Below are 19,901 nucleotides of genomic sequence, written 5' to 3'. Positions count from 1 at the left end.
CACAAACCCGGTCCCTCAATCTTTTTTTTTTAATTGGTGAATTTAAGTTGCTTTCATTTAAAGTAATTATTGAAGGGGAGAGGGGATAATAGGGGATAGGAAAGGTAGCAGAATACAACAGTTACTAATAGGGCATTATGTAAAAATGTGGATGTGTAACAGATGTGATTCTGCAATCTGCATTTGGGGTAAAAATTGGGAGTTCATAACCCACTTCAATCTAATGTATGAAATATGATATGTCAAGAGCTTTGTAATGTTGTGAACAACCAATAAAAAAAGTAATTATTGATAGTAAACTATTTACTTCTGTCATTCGCAACCTTTCTCTATATGTCTTATATACTTTTATTCCTCAGTTTCTCTAGTACAGAGATCCTTATTTGATTTTATTTCAGTATATCATTATAATTACTTCATATTTTTTTCTGTGTGTCCTTTAGTTATTTTCTTAATGTTTTCCATGGCAATTACAGTTAATGTTACAAATGTATGACAATCCATTTTCAGTTAACATCAATTTACCTTTGATGGCATACAAGAACTTTGCTCCTGTTCAATTCCGTTAGTCTCATTTTCTTTGTTAGTAAAAAAGTACAGCAGTATAATTTTGTGTAATTAACAAAAAATATGTTTTGTGTACTTGCCTTTAAATCACACAATAAGCAAAAACAAAAAAAAAATAGTCTGTACCAAAATAGAAATAACACTAGATGCATATTTTCATAAAAATTATCTTGACCAGTGATCTTTATTTTGTTGTCTAGCTTCAGTTAATCATCTACTATCCCCTCGTTTTTTAGGAGGTCCTTTCATATCTATTAGCATGTTCTTTGGGGCTAGTTTATGAAAATCTCTTAGCTTTTTTAAATCTATAATCTAATCTCTCTTTAAATTTGAGGGGCACATTTTACAAGATATCAAATTCTTGGTCAAAAGTTTTTCATTTTACCCTCATAAATACGTCACCCCTCTGTCTGTAGTCTCTATGGTCTCTAATGAGGAACTGGTCTTTAATCTTCTTGAGGATCCTTTGTATATGAGTTCCTTTTCATGCTGTTTCTGGGATTCTCTTTGTCCTTGACTTCGAAAATTTTAATATCCTATATCATGAGATGAGACTTTGGTTCTTTTTTTCCTCCTTGTAATTCACTGAGCTTCTTGAATATTTAAATTTGTGTCATCACATTGAAGTTTCTAGACATTATTTTTTAAAATGTTATTTCTGTCTCATCTCTAGCTTCCTTTTCTTTCTTCTTTCCTTCCTTCCTTCCTTCCTTCCTTCCTTCCTTCCTTCCTTCCTTCCTTCCTTCCTTCCTTCCATTTGTGAGATTCCCACAATATGTGCTTTGATGTTCTTAATGACTCCCACAGGTTCCATAGGCTCTACTCATTTTTATTTAATCTTTATGCTCTTCATATTAAATAATTTAAATTCTTACCTTCAAACCCAGTAATTATTTCTTCAATTTTAATCTTGAGTGAAAAAGACATTTATTTCATTTTTATTTCAATGGTTGTGCTTAGTAGTACCAGAATTTTTATTGGGTTTTATTTTATATTTTTTGTGTCTTTATTGGTATTCTTTACTTGTCCATATATCACATTCCTGTTGTCTACTTGTCCTCCATCCAAGGTTTCATTCAGTTTATTAGTTTATTGAGTATATTGAAGGCAGTTAATATCTTTAACATTTCTGGAATTTCCCATGACTTATTTTCAACTTCTTGTTTTCCTCTGAATGGGTTATATATTCTTATTCTTTGTAGGCTTTGTAATTTATGTTAAGGACTGGACCTGTTATATGTGGTAAATTGGTATTTGGGGTAAACATTACTGTTAATATTAGACAAAGGCTATAGTATTCTATTTGTTTTGTAACTTTTCCCACACAATTTTTTACAAAAACTATTTTTTTTCTTGTGTTTTCACTGAATTTCCTGTGCCTTTATCTTTGTGGTCAGCGAGTTACCTGGCAAAGATTTACTTTAATGCCTGTATCCATTTAAAAAACAAAAGGAAAAAAAAGATGCTCTGTGTGTTTTTAAATCCTGTTTACTGGTGATCCAGAGGAAGTGATCCAGCACAGAGGGGTTAAAACAAGATTCTGCCTTTTGTTTCACCTCCACCCACATGATCAGGAGTGATCAGTTTTCTGCGCTGACACTATTGAGTCACACAGTGAACATGGCCCAATATCTCCATGGCTGACTGCTGCAGGGGATAGCAGTAGCTACCTCAAAAAGCCAATTTTACTAAAGTTTACTAACCTCTTTCTTCACTATGCATATTCTGTGTAGTACATTTATGTATAAATTTCAGTGTTTTGCTAAATTCAAACATTCCAAAATAGTCAGATCATTTTTGCCCAGTTAAATAGATTTTTGTGGAGGGTATGAGTCATGAAACTTCATATTCTAATATCTTCTATTCTATCATGTTATCATTCCCCACATTTTCTCCCCCTCCACCTCTATTAATGTAAAATTTACTTTTAACAGAGTACATCATTCTCATTCTTCTACTTGTATTATCTTTAATTGTATGAAGTTTCAAAGAGAAAAATGTAGTTTCCTATTTGTTCTATACCAATTATTTTATAGAAACACCAGTTACCATAACTTCAAATACTCTTTGCAGCTATTTTTACTTTCTTTTCTCACTGTTTCCATTGCTTTTTAAAACTTATGAAAAAATGTTAATCATATATTTCCAGGATGAGAAAATAATTCTCGGTCTTATTTGTAAGAAAAACCATTAAACCCCAAAGAAACATAACACATTTTAATTTTTAAAACTATTGCTGGTTACAATGCTTAGGCAGTTTGCACTTCCTGAAGACCTGAATAAGTCCTTGAGTTATTCTTGGAGTTCTGTATCAAATTTCAATGACTTCTCTTAAGTGAAACAAAGAGAAATAAACACTGGTGATGACTGGTCTCCATCTTGTTCCTTGAAACTTTTCTTCTCAATCATACTGGTTATGTATTTGTACATATATGTTATCACACAAGTTTGTAACTCTGCATTTAATATCACATATAGTTGCATCAGTCAGTTTTTTTTGTCACTGTGAACAAAATATCTGACAAGAATACTTTAGAGGAGACAAAGTATAATTTGTCTCTTAGTATCAGAGGTTCAATCCTTCTGGGCCAGAGATGAGGCAGAACATCATGGCAGAAGTGTGTGGTGGAAGAAAATTGTTCATCTCATGGCAAATAGGAAGTAGAGAAAGTGAGCAGCCACAGACAAAAATCCCCCAAAGCATGCCTCTGGTGACTAACCTCCATTGCCATGCCCACTTATCTACAATTACCATCCAGTAATTAATTCAAATGTTTAAGCCACCAAATGGATTAATCCAATGATTAGGTTATGACTTCATAATGTAATCTTTTCATTTCTGAACATTTCCACATGTCTCAGACATGAGCTTTTCAAGGGGCATCTCATTCCTATGTTATTACTATATTTAAAAACAGAAAATATTTTAAATCTTATAAGTTATTTATTTATTTATTTATTTTAACATTTTAAGCCATGTTTTTTTGTTGTTGTTTTCCAGGGATTGAACGAGGCAGGTGGGGGTCAGGCACTCGACCATTGAACCCCATCCCCAGTCCTATTTTGTATTTTATTTAAAGACAGGGTCTCTATGAGTTGCTTAGCACCTCACTTTTGCGGAGGCTAGCTTTGAACTCTCCATCCTCCTGTCTCAGCCTCCATAGCTGCTGGGATTACAGGGTGCATCACTATGCCTGGCTTAAGCAATGGAATCTTTTTACTATATAAAAATTACAAGTCTGTGTTTATATTTAAATATCATAGATGCATACGTCTTTATATCTATGTGTGTGTCTCTGTGTGAAAATAAAGGGTTCTTCTTACGACAAGAGCCTCTTCCTCTAACTCTCCCTGAGTCATTGAACATTTTCAGGTTGTTCTTGAGAAACTCCTTGGTAGGAACCTTGAATGAATTGCTGGCTTGTTTAGGCCATTTCTAAGCAGAGGTATGCCTCTCAGAGAACTCTCTGTGTCCTCATACCGCTCTAAGACTGCTCCATTGCCTTGGCAATGTCCTGCTCAAAGAATAATTCTGTGATACCATGGGATTTATTGGTTCAGACAGCCCTAGGTTCAAAGGTAACTCCCCTGAGGTGCAAAGAGATACCGGTGTGCCCAAGTAGTCTGGAGGCACCAGCTGCATGCAAGAGAAAGAATCACTGTGCAAGTGATAAGTTCGAAGTCAGACCAACTTCCCCACAGCCTCTCACTTCTTGTTTATCTTGAAAATGTTTTTCTCTTATAATAAACCTCCATTTGATGTGTTTCACTATAAATAAAGCATGTACACCCTTTTTTCCTTTGTTAGGATCAGATCCATCAGGTCTTTTCCACCCACCAAGCCCTTGCTTTAACTGTATTTCTTGTGTCCTTTGGCTTTCTTAATACTATTTTTTCAGCCTTTTATTTCCAGCTGTACCCCACTTTCATATGGGCTTCTTATTCCCTCCCCACACAGGATGCAGGGAGAACAGTTGACAAGAACAAAAAGAAACTGAAATGACTTAAGTGAATCTCCTTGAACAATGAACACAAAAACTAGTAAGTGACTCATTCAGAATTACAAATTCGTTGACAAATTATATTGTATTTATACTTCTGGTTTTGTTTGTTGATGTTGTCTTTATATAATTTTTGGTTGGACTAATTTGTTACAACCTGTTTATGGTCCAATGCTAGGTCATCAAATGTGATAGGAGAAGTGTTGATTTCATGGTCATTATATATTTATACAATATATGCTATATGTCTATCAAAATGTTCATGATTTTCAACATATTAGCTTCAGAAAGTTTTGCAGGTTCAAATAACAGAACTCAAGTTAATGTAAGGAAGAAAAGCATTCAAAATGTCTACTGTCATTCAGACATAGTGGTCTGAAATGACAGAAACAAGAAATTGATCATAAACTTAGAACTCAGGCTGTTCTTTTCTTGTGTATTTTATTTTGCCTTCTCTTTGATGTCTGTGCTTTAACAGTGTCTCCCAGCATCCATGGTTTCCTTCTTGTCCTTGTACATAGGAAAAACGAGCAGGTCATAGGACCTAGAAACAATCTCACCCATTCTTATCCCTGGCTCCAGCAATATGTCCCAAACAAATTTCAAATTTCCAAAAGAAACAATCTGACTGAACTTGTTCAGATGAAGATGCTTTCCTTTGTCCAAACAAGTATGGCTAGGGAATTTACTATGAGGCCTGAATAAGATTGTTAATTAAAACTTCATATGTCAACGCTTGGCAAAAAGTAACCTGTTTTTGTTATTACCTTCATTCTTACTATAACGTGTTCACCTGTGCTGAAGGACACCCATTCTAACTCTAACTTCCATGTTTATTCTAGGGTGGATGTGTCAACCCAGTATTCTGAATGGTCTGAGATAAAGGGAAATCCAAAAGGTATTACTTAATATGAAATATATTTTCAGAGAAAAAAAAATCTTAACAAAGGTCAAATATAATTTTACCCCCTTGGTTTGTTGAGCTAAGATAATATTTAATCAATAATATTCACACCCCATGAAATATCAAATATAGTAGTAGTTCAGTTTTGCCTTGATCATTTATTATCTTACACTTTTTTTTACTGTTGTTATTGTTGTTTTATTTTGACTCAATATATTTGGGAAAGCTTAAGAGTTTTAATTCAAAATAAGATCTTGATACAGTACATTCCATAGGCAGCATGCTATTTGAACATGGAGGGATTGCTAATTATTGGAAATACTCAGAAGGGTGAACCTGAATAAGAGAGTCAGTACTCCTGCCCAAAACTGCAGTGAGGTAGTCTGAGCAATTCTGAAGGATAAAAATCCGAGGACTCAGAGCATTTGCAGCCTAAGGCTATGGCACAAAGCAGCCACGACATTACCTTGCCTGGAAACCACAAAACAGTTTAAAGTGTCGTTGTGGGAGTAGGGAAAAAAGTGCTTAGAAAATGTTTGATTTTTAATATTTCTGAGTACACAAAAGATAAAAAGTATTCAAATGTGACATTACCATATCGGAACCAGTTTTGTCTCTGCATTACAAAATCTCTTAGGGTTTTTTTTTTATAAGGGAAACAATAGTGGAGGTATCAAGGGAAAACACAATCACTTCTTTTACATGAGAACATTCTGAGACTTACAACAGAATATGTTTTCTCATTTAATTCAGAGACCCATAGCAATAAAGAAAAAGGCTATATAATGTATTCTTCTCCCATTTAATGGCACAGTTAATAAAATCACATCCAGTAAAAGAGGCTATGAAGTCTTGATCCTCTGAATTGCATTTTGTATCTCATTAGTTCATGGGGCTCAGTTGAACTCCTTTGGTATTGGGAGCTTCAGTTTTTTCAGCTATTTTCTGAATCCATACTCTGTCACCCAAGATGCTCTCTTAAAACACTTGCTACTTAGCTGTCCTCACACTGGGGTATTTTATTGCCAATTTTAAATTAACTGTAGCACCACTTAGACCCCCCAAAACAACATTGTTAAATGAGAGCCTCAACACTTCATTTCTCATGAAAACTTTGCATCAAATATATTCACAAGAAGCTGTTAAAAGATGTTGAATAATTCAATCAGCAGTCAAATTTCAAGAGTGTACTATTGCTCTCTTTCTTCCACTAGCCACATGTCAACAATAAAAGCAACAAGAAAAATATCAAAACCAGCCCACCTTGTTTCAATACTCAGTCTGGTGTGCAATCCTGAGCTTCACCAGAAGAGAAACTGTGTGTGATTTTCTGTTTGTTTTTGTTTTTGTTTTTTAGCTGAGAAAACAATGACAGTATTTTTAAGTGCAGATGGAGAAAAATATTGGGAAATATGGAAAAGTGGTATAAAATTCATCTCCATGTTGAGTAAAGGAAAAAAAAAAACTCCAAAAATAACATTGGTATGCATTCAGGAGACCAGTCTTACTTTCCTAGAGACAGATAGATGTGCCTCCTCTCAGAGGCTGCAGTTCATGGTTGGAATGGGAGAGACAAATTTTCCTCAGGAGAGGACTGTCAGAAGATGAGTTTAAAATAGCCTAAGGTAAGACCTGGGAAATCTTTCAAAGGTTTTTAACCAAGACCAGGAAACCTCAATAATGCAGGGAGAAAAATGAAAATCAAAATAACACTAAACTTTATTTTGACAGTGGTAGAACAGCATGCCTGTTTCATCCCTAGATCCCTAAGATTGCAGAAGTCTTTTATTTGGAGCTCCCTGGACAGTGAGATGACCCCATGTCTCTTCTGATCCACCAGACCTTCACAGGTGCATGGGTCCATGGGAAAAAAAAAATGGAATGGGGTGGCTGCTTGTGCAATCTCTGATTTTAGCCTCTATGCCAGCAAGAAATTAAATGTTTGTTATTTTCATATTGGACATGCAGCTACCATTGGCTATGTAAACACCTGAGATTTCTGCTTTCCTCAGCTCAGCCAAGTTCCTGACAAAGTTATATAAGTTTCCTTTAGAGTTATTAAAAAATAATTCTAAGTGTGTCAGTCACTCAGGTAAATTTCCTGTCTTCATTCAGCAGATATTTAAGTAGCAGACCCTGTGGCCCGTGCCACATGAACATACTGAGCTCTGAGCTACAAAACAGAAGCAGCTGAAGTGATGTCTTTGCCTCTTTGGGGAGGTATAGAAATGACATTGCCAAGCAGGAGTTGCTTTTAAACCCTAGAGAATGTTCCAGAAACATAATAGATAAGTAAAGTCAGAAAAATAGTGAAGGGTAATACAGTGAGACTGCATAATTTTGATAAGAATACATAGCCTAGGGAAAGTTTTCCCTCATACATAAAAGAGATGATGGCATGTATAAGTAGAAGAAATGCAGATCTCACCACACTCTGCCCAGATGCTAATCACACTATCTCCATGGATTGCTTGACTTCAAAACTAAAAACACTTATAAAAATTGTGGTTCTTTCTATTATTTTACAGCTTGTATGAAAATCTAGCCTTTTATTTTATGTGAAATTATGTTTCATCAAATTAAGTCTAGTTGAGGTAAAATAAATGATTAAAAATATGTTCTTGTGTGGAGAAAAGGGTATTTGAAATGAGTCAGCCTGGGTGAAGCTGTCTTGGGAAGAATTGTCAGTAAACATTAGGTCCTGGGCATTTAGGGAAGAGTTGTTGAGAGCCACAGCCAAAGGGGCCCCAGCAAACTTCCAGCTGCCAGCAAACTTCCAGCTGCCAGCAAACTTCCAGCTGCCAGCTGATGATTGGCTCACAGCGGCCCCAGCAACTTCTAGCTGCCAACTGATTGGCTCCTCTGTGGTGATGCTCATTGGGCTGTTTCCCTGCCGTTTCAGACCATGGAGCTGCTCATTGGGGGACTTTTTTGGCTCCTCCCACGCGACCCAGCAAATCGGCCTCAAGAGCAGGAGGAGTGGGGGAGGTAGAGAGGCTTGTGGGAAGCTGGTGGTGGCAGTTGGGCTCTGAGGGTTTTTCCTGAGGAGCTGTTTTGTTTGGCCTGTGTGGTTCTAAAAATAAAGTCGGTTTCTTTTGACAAGTGGCTCCTGAATTGTGCCCAGCCAGACTGATATTCATTATCCTAAAAATGTAATAGGCTTTACATTTCTTACAGCAAATAACCAGTAAAAATGTCAGTTATTATTGTTCTGAAATCTAAAAATTCCTATATAATGGGAGTGATGACCAGTGTCTCATTGAGGGGTTCTTCTTTCTGATGAGGATGGTGTAAGCTACTTAGAAATTCAAAGTCTAAAATAATTAGTGAAGAACAAAAAACAAACAATCAGAAATATATTTACAAAAGGTGGAGTCCCTGATAGATCTAGTCCACATGGGTGCTGGAACTAGACAAAGGAAAGATGGCTCCAGTGATTTATTTAAGGACGTACCTCAAAGGCAGAGATGAGGTTTCAAGGGTGGAGTCTTGCTTTGATGATGTCTTGCAGTCAGCAGGTTGATTGGCATCTTGGCAGGTCACACCCATCTAGGGTGCTAAGTGGAATATGGCAGAGTGGGATAGAAATTCACACTGTCCCTGGGCAATTGACCAGAGACAATGTCTATTGGTCATTCCCAGACACCAGATGTTTCGATCCACTAGACTTCAATGCACGGTGATTCACATACAACCCATGGAGGGCTTGTGACAACTGTACTCACAGGAAATCATTATTCAGTATGAAGTTTTCTCTGGTGATTACCTACATTCTTGTGTTATATATAAATATGTAAAAATATATGTATTTATTTTTTAGGTATATATATATACTTAAAAATATATAATATAAATTATATATATATGTGTGTGTGTGCGTGTGTGTGTGCGCGCATATACATATTTATAAGTATTGAATGAGTAGCCACAAATTTACAATGAGATCCACTGGAAGTGGTAATCTCATACTGTTGCCTTAGTTTACTTACTAACATGGAAAACCTCTAACTGATGAGGTGGTATTCTCAGACTACTGAGACCCAAAAAAGTTTCCTACACTTATGTTTTTTGGTGCTTATACTGCAAACATTCATAGCTCCTTTTACAGCAGGTGTACCCCAGGTCTCCCAGACACAATGTCAAAATAAGAAGATGGTGAAAATGCCAAGTATATGTCTCAATGCTTGAGACCCAAATCTGGTACCTCAGCAGTGCATGTGTCACAGAGAGGATGTGTCTATGGGATGATTCTGACTTGTCAGAAGTCTTCCAGCTGCTTATCCATCACAACTTCAAAAAGCACTAGTCTACTCTAATGATATATTTCAAAATCCTGAGTTTACAGAAGCAATTGGTGGTTATTCAAATGTGAATTCTAAATAAATGCATAAAATTTTACTTAATGACCAATGCTCTTAAATAATAAGGCATGGTGAACATTTCATCAATTACTACATACTTTGGGAGTTATTCAAAATCATAATACTCAAGGAAAATGATTTGCATTATTATAGATTCTTTGTCTCTTGAAACACATTTTCTTATAAATTTCATACGAAATGTTTAGATTAAAACAGAGGTAGTTACTTTTATATTCAATTATAATGCATGACATTCTCCCTAACTATGCTGTTTATTTTTTCTCTAGTTCATGGCTTTCTGAACAATTTCAACAAATAACTTTGTACCATTTTCCCTTCTTTTCTTACATAAGGATTAACACTAAAACTGTCATCCATGTTGGCCTGATTTATACCTCTACCTCTCCTATTTCTTTCACTATTTTCTTTCATAAGATTAATTGTACACTGACTTTTTTTTTGCAGTGCTGGGAGTTGAACCCAGGGCCTTGTGCATGCTGCGCAAGGACTATATCATAGTCACATCCCCTGTCTTATACACACATCTTTTCATCTTACAGCAGTATATATAAATCCAAAATTTTCCTGAGTAGACCTTTAAGAATTAATTTTGGGGGCTAGGGCTATAGCTGAGTGGCAGAGCACTTGCCTAGCATGCATGAGGCACTGGGTTCAATCCTCAGCACCACATAAAAATAAACAAATAAAATAAAGTTATTCTGTACATCTTCAATTACAAAAAAAATTTAAAAAGAGAATTAATTTTGGTTTCCCCCAATTTCTTGAGATAGAAAACTATCTATTTTTGGTTCCTATTTGCTCACAACACTCTTAGGGATTTTTCTTTAAAATCTGGATTTTATTCCTAAGTACTTTTGACTTCCTTCTTGATAGTTATCTTGTTATAGTTGACCCTTTAAAAACATTCTCACAGTCTTTATTTTCTCTATGATGATTATTATTGCAGTACATTCTACTGTTTTGAAAATGATGTTTTTTTCTTCCTTTTCTTCACTACACCATGACGATTCTCTTGTCTTTTAAGTAAATTCTCCCCTATTTAACTTGAACAAAGAATTAAGTCATTGTTTCCCCTTCAACTGCGACTACAGAAATGGGTCAACATATCTATATGCCTCTGGTTTGGCAAAAAGTATCCAACTGGAAGTCATTTAGTGTTCTTAGGACCCATTCATCTGCCCCCGGCTCTGGAGAAGGGTTTTGCATCACCCTCTCATCCTTGCTGAGTTCTGTGGCTGTTGTAGCTATATTTCAAGCAGATCTCAGTTTGTTGTCTTCAGGTCACCAACCTGGGCACTTTTCCATAACTCTTAGATGGATTATATTCTCAACTTTTAGTTCTTACTAAGATCCAGACAAGCATTTCTTCTTATACAGACTTGTTTTCAGAGGACAAAATATTAAACAAATAAAAAACACTAAACTTTGTCTACCCTGAATAAAGAACACAAATCTGTGCCCCAGCTCTACTTCTAACCAAGGTGAGAATTTAGGGAAGTTCCTATCTATCGCTGATGAGAAATCAGCTGTCAATCTTGGGGATTGTTTCCCTTGTTGCTTTCAATATTATCTGGTTTTGGCTTTCAGCAGTTTGATCATTATATCTAGTTGTGGATAATTTTATTTCATCACTAATATTGTCAAACTTTCTTTTAAGTCTAAAACACGATTCCCTTAATACTTGGAAAATATTTATCTGAGGTCCTTAGAATCTTCTTGTAAGTCCATCATTTGGGCTCCCTCAAGGCAGTTTCTCAAACATGAAAACAAACATTTAGCTCAAAACTTATTGTGAGATAAATAGATGATCATAAATTCTTCTATGCGAAGGCTGGAGATACAAGCAATATATTTGGTGGAGGGGACTTTTTTTAACCATTTTACTGATACTTTTTTTTTTTTTTTAGCTCATTTGATGTACTCAGTTTCTCTTTAATATCAAAAGGAAAGAAAAAGTCAACACTTCTCCCTGTTGCTTCCTTTAGTCTTTTGCTATTCTATTTGGCAAATAATCCTATGATCAAATATTATACTTATTTGTGTATATCAGCAGTTGACAGATATCTAATTTTTGATCAAGAGAATGTACAATTAAAATTAAGAAATGATTTTTAAAAGTACAAAATGTGTAATGCAAAGGTATATGGACACTTCATATATTTTAATTAATTGAGTATGATTCTCTTTCTGAAACTTGCCTTATGACCTTCTCTTCACCTTAATTCATGAAACCAATACTTTTCAAATATGATTCTTTATATACTATGGAAAAGCACTCCATGTCATCCTGTAGTCTTATGCACACCTGCAAGCACAAATATTAGAGTCTATTTTTAGAATAATTTCTCCTCAATAAGGACAAAGATTTTGTTTGAGCCTTAGTTCATCTATGATTAGTACTTTATGATAGGACTTTCCTATGAATTTCTTCACAAATTAATTTCAGAGAATTCAGCTGTAGCTTTTTTTTAAAAAAAAATGAACTAAAGCAGTGGGCAGTCATTTAAATTACAAATTCTCACCACATAAATATTATTATGTATCATGTTTAACATAATATCATGTTTTCCCTTGCTCTATAGGTTAATAATATGATTGTACACTACTTAAATTTAAAACTATGAACATTTTTCATGCATTTTAAACTTATATCCCTTATGGCTGTATGTATAAACATGGCTGTATAATTGATCTTGCAATCTGTACTCATGGAAAAATAAGAATTCATACCCCATTTGAATCAAATGTATGATATGTCAAGATCATTGTAATGTTTTGATCAACTAATAAAAAAAATAAAAAAGGTTAAAAAAAGAAAATAAACTTATATCCTTTAAAATTTACATATATAAAGAATATTGTGAATTGAAATTCCTGGGAAAGAGGGTTAGGGGAAATTTGAAAATATTGTGGATTTATTCACTCGTTAAAAATGAGCATTTAGTCAGCATACTATAGTGATGTGGCCACAATGATGTTCATAGCAGCTCAATTCATAATAGGTAAGCTATGGAACCAAACGAGGTGCCCTTAAAGACAATGTGAAAGTGGGTCAAGAAAATGTGATACATATAAACAATGGAAGATTACTTACTCTTGAAGAATAATGAAATTATGGCATTTTGCCAGTAAATCGATGGAACTGGAGACTATCATGCTAAGTGAAATAAGCCAATCCACAAAAAACAAAGGCCAAATGTTCTCTCTGAAATGTGGAGGCTGATTCACAATAGGTGGCAGGGAGGAATGAGGGGCTGTTCACCATATTGGACAGGGGGAATGAGGGGAAGATGGAGGTGGGTATGGGAAAAACAGTAGAATGAATTGAACATAACTTTCCTATGTTCATATATGAACACACAACCAGTGGAACTCTACATCATGTACAATCACAAGAATGTGAAATTATACTCCATGCATATATGATACATCAAAATACATTTAACTGTAATATATAACTAAAAAGAACAAACAAACAAATAAATAAATAAGCTTTTAGTACATTATTATTTCAAAACTTAATTTAAAAAACAGCTTTGACTCTGTGATTAGCATTTTGCATACTTTGTTCCAGAAATAGTTTTCCCCAATGTGGATGTGTGTGTGAGTATATGCAAATGTATATATGTGTGTTCATATTTATTTATAAATGTAGATTTGCATTATGGAATTGGGACTGTGTTGACATAAATAACTGGTTTTTTTTGTATTTTCACAAGATTTGTGCATTCAATATTTTGCTTCTCATTAATCATTACCCATCACTTGATTTCTTCTTATTATGTAATCATTTATATATGCAACATTTAGTGAAACATTTCAATTTGTGTGCTATTTGTTCTTTTATCCCTGAATTTTCATTCTCATAAATAAAACTCTGATGAGTATCCTTGAATACAAACTTTAGCTTGCACCTCTGATTATTTCTGGTAGCATTTCTAGGAAAAAATAAAGATCTTGATTAGTTAGTTAAAATGAATTGTTTGAGGGTCAAATAAAGGCTACTAAATAACTAAAAATGTTATTGCATTTTATAATCCCAGAAAAAGTTTATGTGAGAACATTTATCCTCTCCTGGTTTTCCAAGATGTTTGGATTTTACATAAGAAAAAAAAAGTATAGTGGGACAGATCAATATATATTTTTATTGGTTCTTTTTAGTTATGTATACCATTAGAATTTATTTAGACATAATTATGAAAACATGAACTATAGTTTGTTCTAATTCAGTCTCCAGTATTTCCATTTTCTCTCTCCTACTCCCTTTCCTTGTTCTCTTTCTTCTATTGTACTTATATTTCTGATATATAAAAATATATATCAGAGATTATACATATAATTATATATAATGACATATATGTAATTTACATATATAATTTTACATATGTATAAAATTAGTGTTTTTGAATATATATGGTAATGAAATCTTCTGTGGTATATTCATATGTGTACACAGGAAAACTAGGTCATATACATTCAAATGCTCTTTCCTTACCTCATCCCTCTTCTCTCAATTTTATTCCACTTCATCTACTTGGTTAATCTTTTTAAAAAAAATTTCAACCCCCCCACCAATTTATTGTGGATTAATGTTCATGTATTAGAAAAAACATTCAACCTTTTTTTTGGGGGGGGAACTGCCTTATTTCACTTTGCATGATAGGCTCCATTTTCATCCAGTCACAGGCAAATGGCACAATGTCATTCTTTCTTTATGGGTGAATAATACTCCATTGTGTATATATACCACATTCTTGTTTTTGTTCATTCATCTGTTGAAAGATAGCTTGGTTGGTTCCATAACTTAGCTATTATAAATTGTGCTGCTATAAACACAATGTGGCTGCATCATTATGATATACTTATTTGAAACTTTTGTATATGTATTGAGGAGTGGGATAGCTGTGTCATATGGTAGTTACATCCGTGATATTCCTGGAAAAATCTCTGCAATACTTTCCACAGTGGTTGCTCTAATTTTCAGACCCACCAACGATGTATAAGTGTACCTTTTCCCCCACCCTTGCCAATGTTTATTGTTACTTGTATTCTTGATAATTGCCATTTTGAGAATAGTGAAATGAAATCTCAACCTAGAATTTAATTTTCATTTCCCTAACTGCTAGAGAAAAGTTGAACATTTTCTCATATATTTGTTGACTACCTATATCTTTTTCTTTTCAGGCATATCTTTTACTTATTTTGCCCATTTGTTAATTGGTTTATTTGGGTTTTTTGGTGTTAAGTTTTTTGAGTTGTTTGTTTATTCTGGATATTAATGCACTATTTGAGGAGCAAGTGGCAATGATTTTTTCCCATTCTGTAGGATCCCTCTTCATGCTCTTGTTTCCTTGGCAGTGCAGAAACTTTTCAATTTGATGCCATCTTACTTATTAAGTTTTTATTTTATTTCTTGTACTTTAGTAATTTTATTAAGAAAGTCAGTACCAGTGTCAACATGTTGGAATGTTGGGCCTACATTATCTTATAGAAGTTTCAGGAGTTGTGTTCTAATTCCTAGGTCATTTATCTTTTTTTTTTTTTTTTTTTTGAGTTGACTTGTGCAGAGTGAGAGATAGGGGTTATTTTACATTCTTTTATATATAGATTTTCATTTTTCCCAGCAATTTATTTTTAAAAGCTATCTTCTTCAATGTTTGTTTTTGGCACCTTTGTCTAGTATAAGATAACCGTATTTCTGTGGGTTTGTCTTTGTGTATTCTATTCTATTCCATTGGTCTTCAGGCCCGTTTTGGTGCCAGTACCATGCTGTTTTTGTTAGCACAGCTCTGTAGTATAATTTGAGGTCTGGTATTGTGGTGCCTCTTCCTTTGTTTTTCTCACTAAGAATTGATTTCGCTATCTTGGGTCTCTCTCACTCTTGCTCTTTTTCTTTTTTTCAAATTAACTTTATAACTTCTTTTTATATTTCTATAAAGAATGTCATTGAAATTTTGATGATAATTGTTTTGAATCTCTATAATACTTTTGGTAGTATGGCTATTTTGCATATTAATTTTGCCTATTTAAGAATATGGGAGGTCTTTCCAATTTTTTTCATTTTTTTTTCTTCAGTGTTCTATGGTTTTTACTATCAAGGTCCTTCACCACTTTTTTTTTTTAGATTGATTCTCAAATGTTTTTAGGATCTGGATTGAGAAATCAGTTGAAATCTTTAATTGTCTATCTCTATCTATGACCAGTCATTTTTTTCTCTTGGGGCTCTTAAAATTCTATCCTTATTCACTGTATTAGACATTTACATTATAATATGTCTTGGAACAGAACTATTATAATTTTTATATATATTTGGAGTCCAATATGCCTGTTGAATTTGAATTTCCATCTCATTTTCTTAAGGTTTGGAAATTATTATTTCATTGAAAAGATTATACATCCCTTTAGCTTGTATTTCAGACCTTCATCTACCCCAATGATTCTCATATTTGGCCTCTTGTAGGGAACTAGAAGGAAATTCTCCTTCAAAGATTAGCCTGACAGCCCCCTGGGAGACATTCTGCCCTGAAGGCATCCTGCAGCTACCTATCTCCCTGGAACATCCTGCGGTTATCAGGATCATCAGACATCTTGCAGCTGGCAGTTTTACCACCCACATCCAGCAATTGCAGAGATCTTCCCCATCCCTAGCATATGAATACCCACCCAGCAATTGCTGATTAGAGAGCTTCCCCATCCCCAGCATATAAATACCCCTGTCTGAACAATAAAAGTTTGCAGCTTGATCAGAACTTTTGTCTTGCTGTCACCTTTCTTGTCTCTTGTCCCTTCATTCCTCCCCATTTAGGTTCGCTGCCCACGTTGATGTGTCCTGCCGGACTGGACAGCCTCTGAATGTTATCCTAGAAGGTTTGAATATTCTATTCTTGGTCTAAAAATCTTGCCTTTGTGATCAACTTGAATTTCAAGATTGTACATTGTGTCTTTGAGGCCTGAAAATCTGTCTTCAAAGTGCTCTAATATATTGGTGATGCTTTCCATTGAATTTTTAATTTGGTTTGTGGAGTCTTTTATTTCCAGGATTTCCATTTGGTTCTTTTTCAGAATCATTATCTGTTTATTGAAATGATCTTTCACTTTCTGTATTTTCTCTTTCATTTCAATACTATGTCTTATTTTAGCTCATAAAACATTTTAATTATGAACTTTATAATTAAAGTTCTTCTGATATTATCTTCATTGTGGTGTTAATTGAGTTGGTTTTTGAAGCATTATGGGTTTTAAGAGAGTTTTTTTTCTCTTGTCTTTTCATATTTTTTGTATATCTACCCATCTGTGGATATTAGTCTCACTTCTTATTTTAAGTGAGGGACTAATTTTTAAGCTTCCTTCTCTAAAGATCCTCTGGGTTGAGTGAATATACAGATACTGATATTTTTAAATCAATTTGTGACCTATGCTGATACTAACATCAGCACCACTGTAAGAAATGCCACTTGTCTCTGTTCACTATAATCCCTCCAGAACCAAATCTTCTACATTTCAACCTTATAAGGAACAAAAATTTGTTGCTGTTTTTTCCATGGTTCATCAAACCCAAGTATAAACTTGTAATAAAGTTCTGAAATAGGTAAAAAAAAGTTATTATATTTAATAAAGTTACTATAACTTTACATGAGAGATAAAGTGAGGAAGAAGAAACATCATAAAGAAGGGGGAAGAAGAAAGAAAGAAAAAGAGGGAAACAGGGATGGCAGGAGAGAGAGAGAAGAAAAAGAGGGATGATGAGGAGAAGGAGGTGGTGGTAGTGGTGGTATATTTCATAGCAAGGCAGAAAAGAGAAATAGATGGATGGTGAGTATTTGAAGTAGTTGAAGATAAAGCAAGAAGATAAACATGGATTAAAGGAGCCAGTATAAACTAGAGCTAGGAAATCAAAGATAGGAAAATAAATTCTAGTTAATGCTTTAAAACATTAGATGAAATACATTCAAATGGCTTAAAGATATAATATTGGCTATTAGGGTAAAAACTATCATTCCAGTTAAAGAATTATTTATATGATAAAATTTGAAATTAGAGTTATTAAGGGTAACCATCTCAAGGTGAAGAAAATTCTTGTTGAATCTAATTATGAATTTTGCTGGGGTTTGGACATTTAGCAGATGTCCATAATTTTTTGGCTGTGTAGCTCTCAATAGTTGTAGGGGCATCTGATTCTGATTTGTTACCTCAGGGTACTGAAGCTGCTCTCCAAAAATACAGTGTTGTGGGTTGTCTGCTTCAATTGTGTGCAATAATTCAGGATGTAGGCTTTGGAGTGTCCCTTTGATTGTTGTGAGTTACTGTGTACCTGCTCCCTTCTATAGAATCCTTTTTTGTGATAGTGAAGATGGTAGCTGTGAGTTCAGGAACTGTGGTTGGGGGGTTTTCCATGGGTTTTCTGTCATGCAGAAGTATTCCCCCTGCAGACACCATTTTCTGGGGTACAGTAGTGAAAGGACCCAGGTAGTTCATTTGGGCTCTAGTTTCCACTGCCCCAGTTTGAGAATGGTGGGTATTGATTTTCTCTATTGACTTTGACTAATGCAGATCCTGCAGTATCCAAGCAATGCCCTTTTACTCACCAGTTGTTATCATGGGTCAAGCTGGGCACCAGTTAAGGCTGGGAGCAGTGACTTCCTATTGCCTGGGCCCTGATAATTTTCTGCCTTAACTGACAGATCTATATATGATATACTTGAATTAATTTTGTTTTCTTAAGTAAATTCTCTACTTTCAACAGAAAGTATGAGCCCAAGAAGTGAGGAGTAAGAAATTAAATCTGGATGAGAAGAAGCTTTTCAGTTTGAATCCATTTTCATTTATTGATTCTTGATTTTAATTCTTGCATTATAGAAGTCTTATTAAGTAAGTTAGGCCCTAATCCAACATGATGGAGATTTTGGCCTACATTTTCTTCTAATAGGCACAGTGTCTCTGGTTTAATTCCTCGTTCCTTGATCCACTTTGAGTTGAGTTTTGTGCATGGTGAGAGATAGAGGTTTAATTTAATTTTGTTACATATGTATTTTCAGTTTTCCCATCACCTTTTATTGAAGAGGCTATCTTTTCTCCAGTGTATGTTTTTGGTGCCTTTGTCTAATATAAAATAACTGTACTTTTGTGGGTTAGTTTTTGTGTCCTCTATTCTGTACCATTGGTCTACCAGTCTATTTTGGTGTCAATACCATGTTGTTTTTGTTACAATTCTTCTATAGTATAGTTTAAGTTCTGGTGTAGTGATGCCACCTGCTTCACTCTTCTTGCTAAGGACTACTTTTACTATTCTGGGTCTCTTAGTTTTCCAGATGAATTTTATGACTGCTTTTTCTATTTCTATGAGTAATGTCATTGAGATTTTGATTGGAATTGCATTAAATCTGTATAGTGCTTTTGATAGTATATGGTCATTTTGATAATATTAATATTGCCTTTCCAAGAACAAGGTAGATCTTTCCATATTCTATCTTCTTTTGTTTTGTTTTGTTTAGCATTCTTTAGTTTTCATTGTAGAAGTCTTTCACCTCTTTCATTGATTCCCAAGTATTTTAGGAAAGACAATGGAATGAGATGGACATCATTACCCTAAGTACTTGTATGGAGACATAAATGGTGTGACTCTACCTTTTATACAACCAGAGATATTAAAAATTGTGCTCTATATGTGTAATATGAATTGTAATGCATTTTGCTGTCATATATAACAAATTAAAATAAAAAAATTTTAAAAAAGTTAAATCTTGGAGCATTAATATTGCTTTTCAAAAGACATTTAAAATTATTTACTATTTGTGTTTAAATTAGGAAACATCCCTCATAAATGTCAGTGAACATGCCTGCCAATGGCATCAACATTAGCATTCTTATTAATATTTCTGGTCTCATTTTGAAACATCTAGTCAAGATATTTTATGTTTAATATAAATATTCTAGGTGAAACAGAATATCTAAATCATACATGTGAAATTAGAACAGTAGAAATTTTGAGCCATATAGATTTATTGAGATATGTCAGCCACCAAAGGTGGCAAGAAATAATTTATGCTA

Source organism: Urocitellus parryii, chromosome 11 (genome assembly GCF_045843805.1).
Source record: "Urocitellus parryii isolate mUroPar1 chromosome 11, mUroPar1.hap1, whole genome shotgun sequence".
NCBI classification, from domain to species: domain Eukaryota; kingdom Metazoa; phylum Chordata; class Mammalia; order Rodentia; family Sciuridae; genus Urocitellus; species Urocitellus parryii.
Note: the sequence above shows the minus strand (reverse complement) of the source record.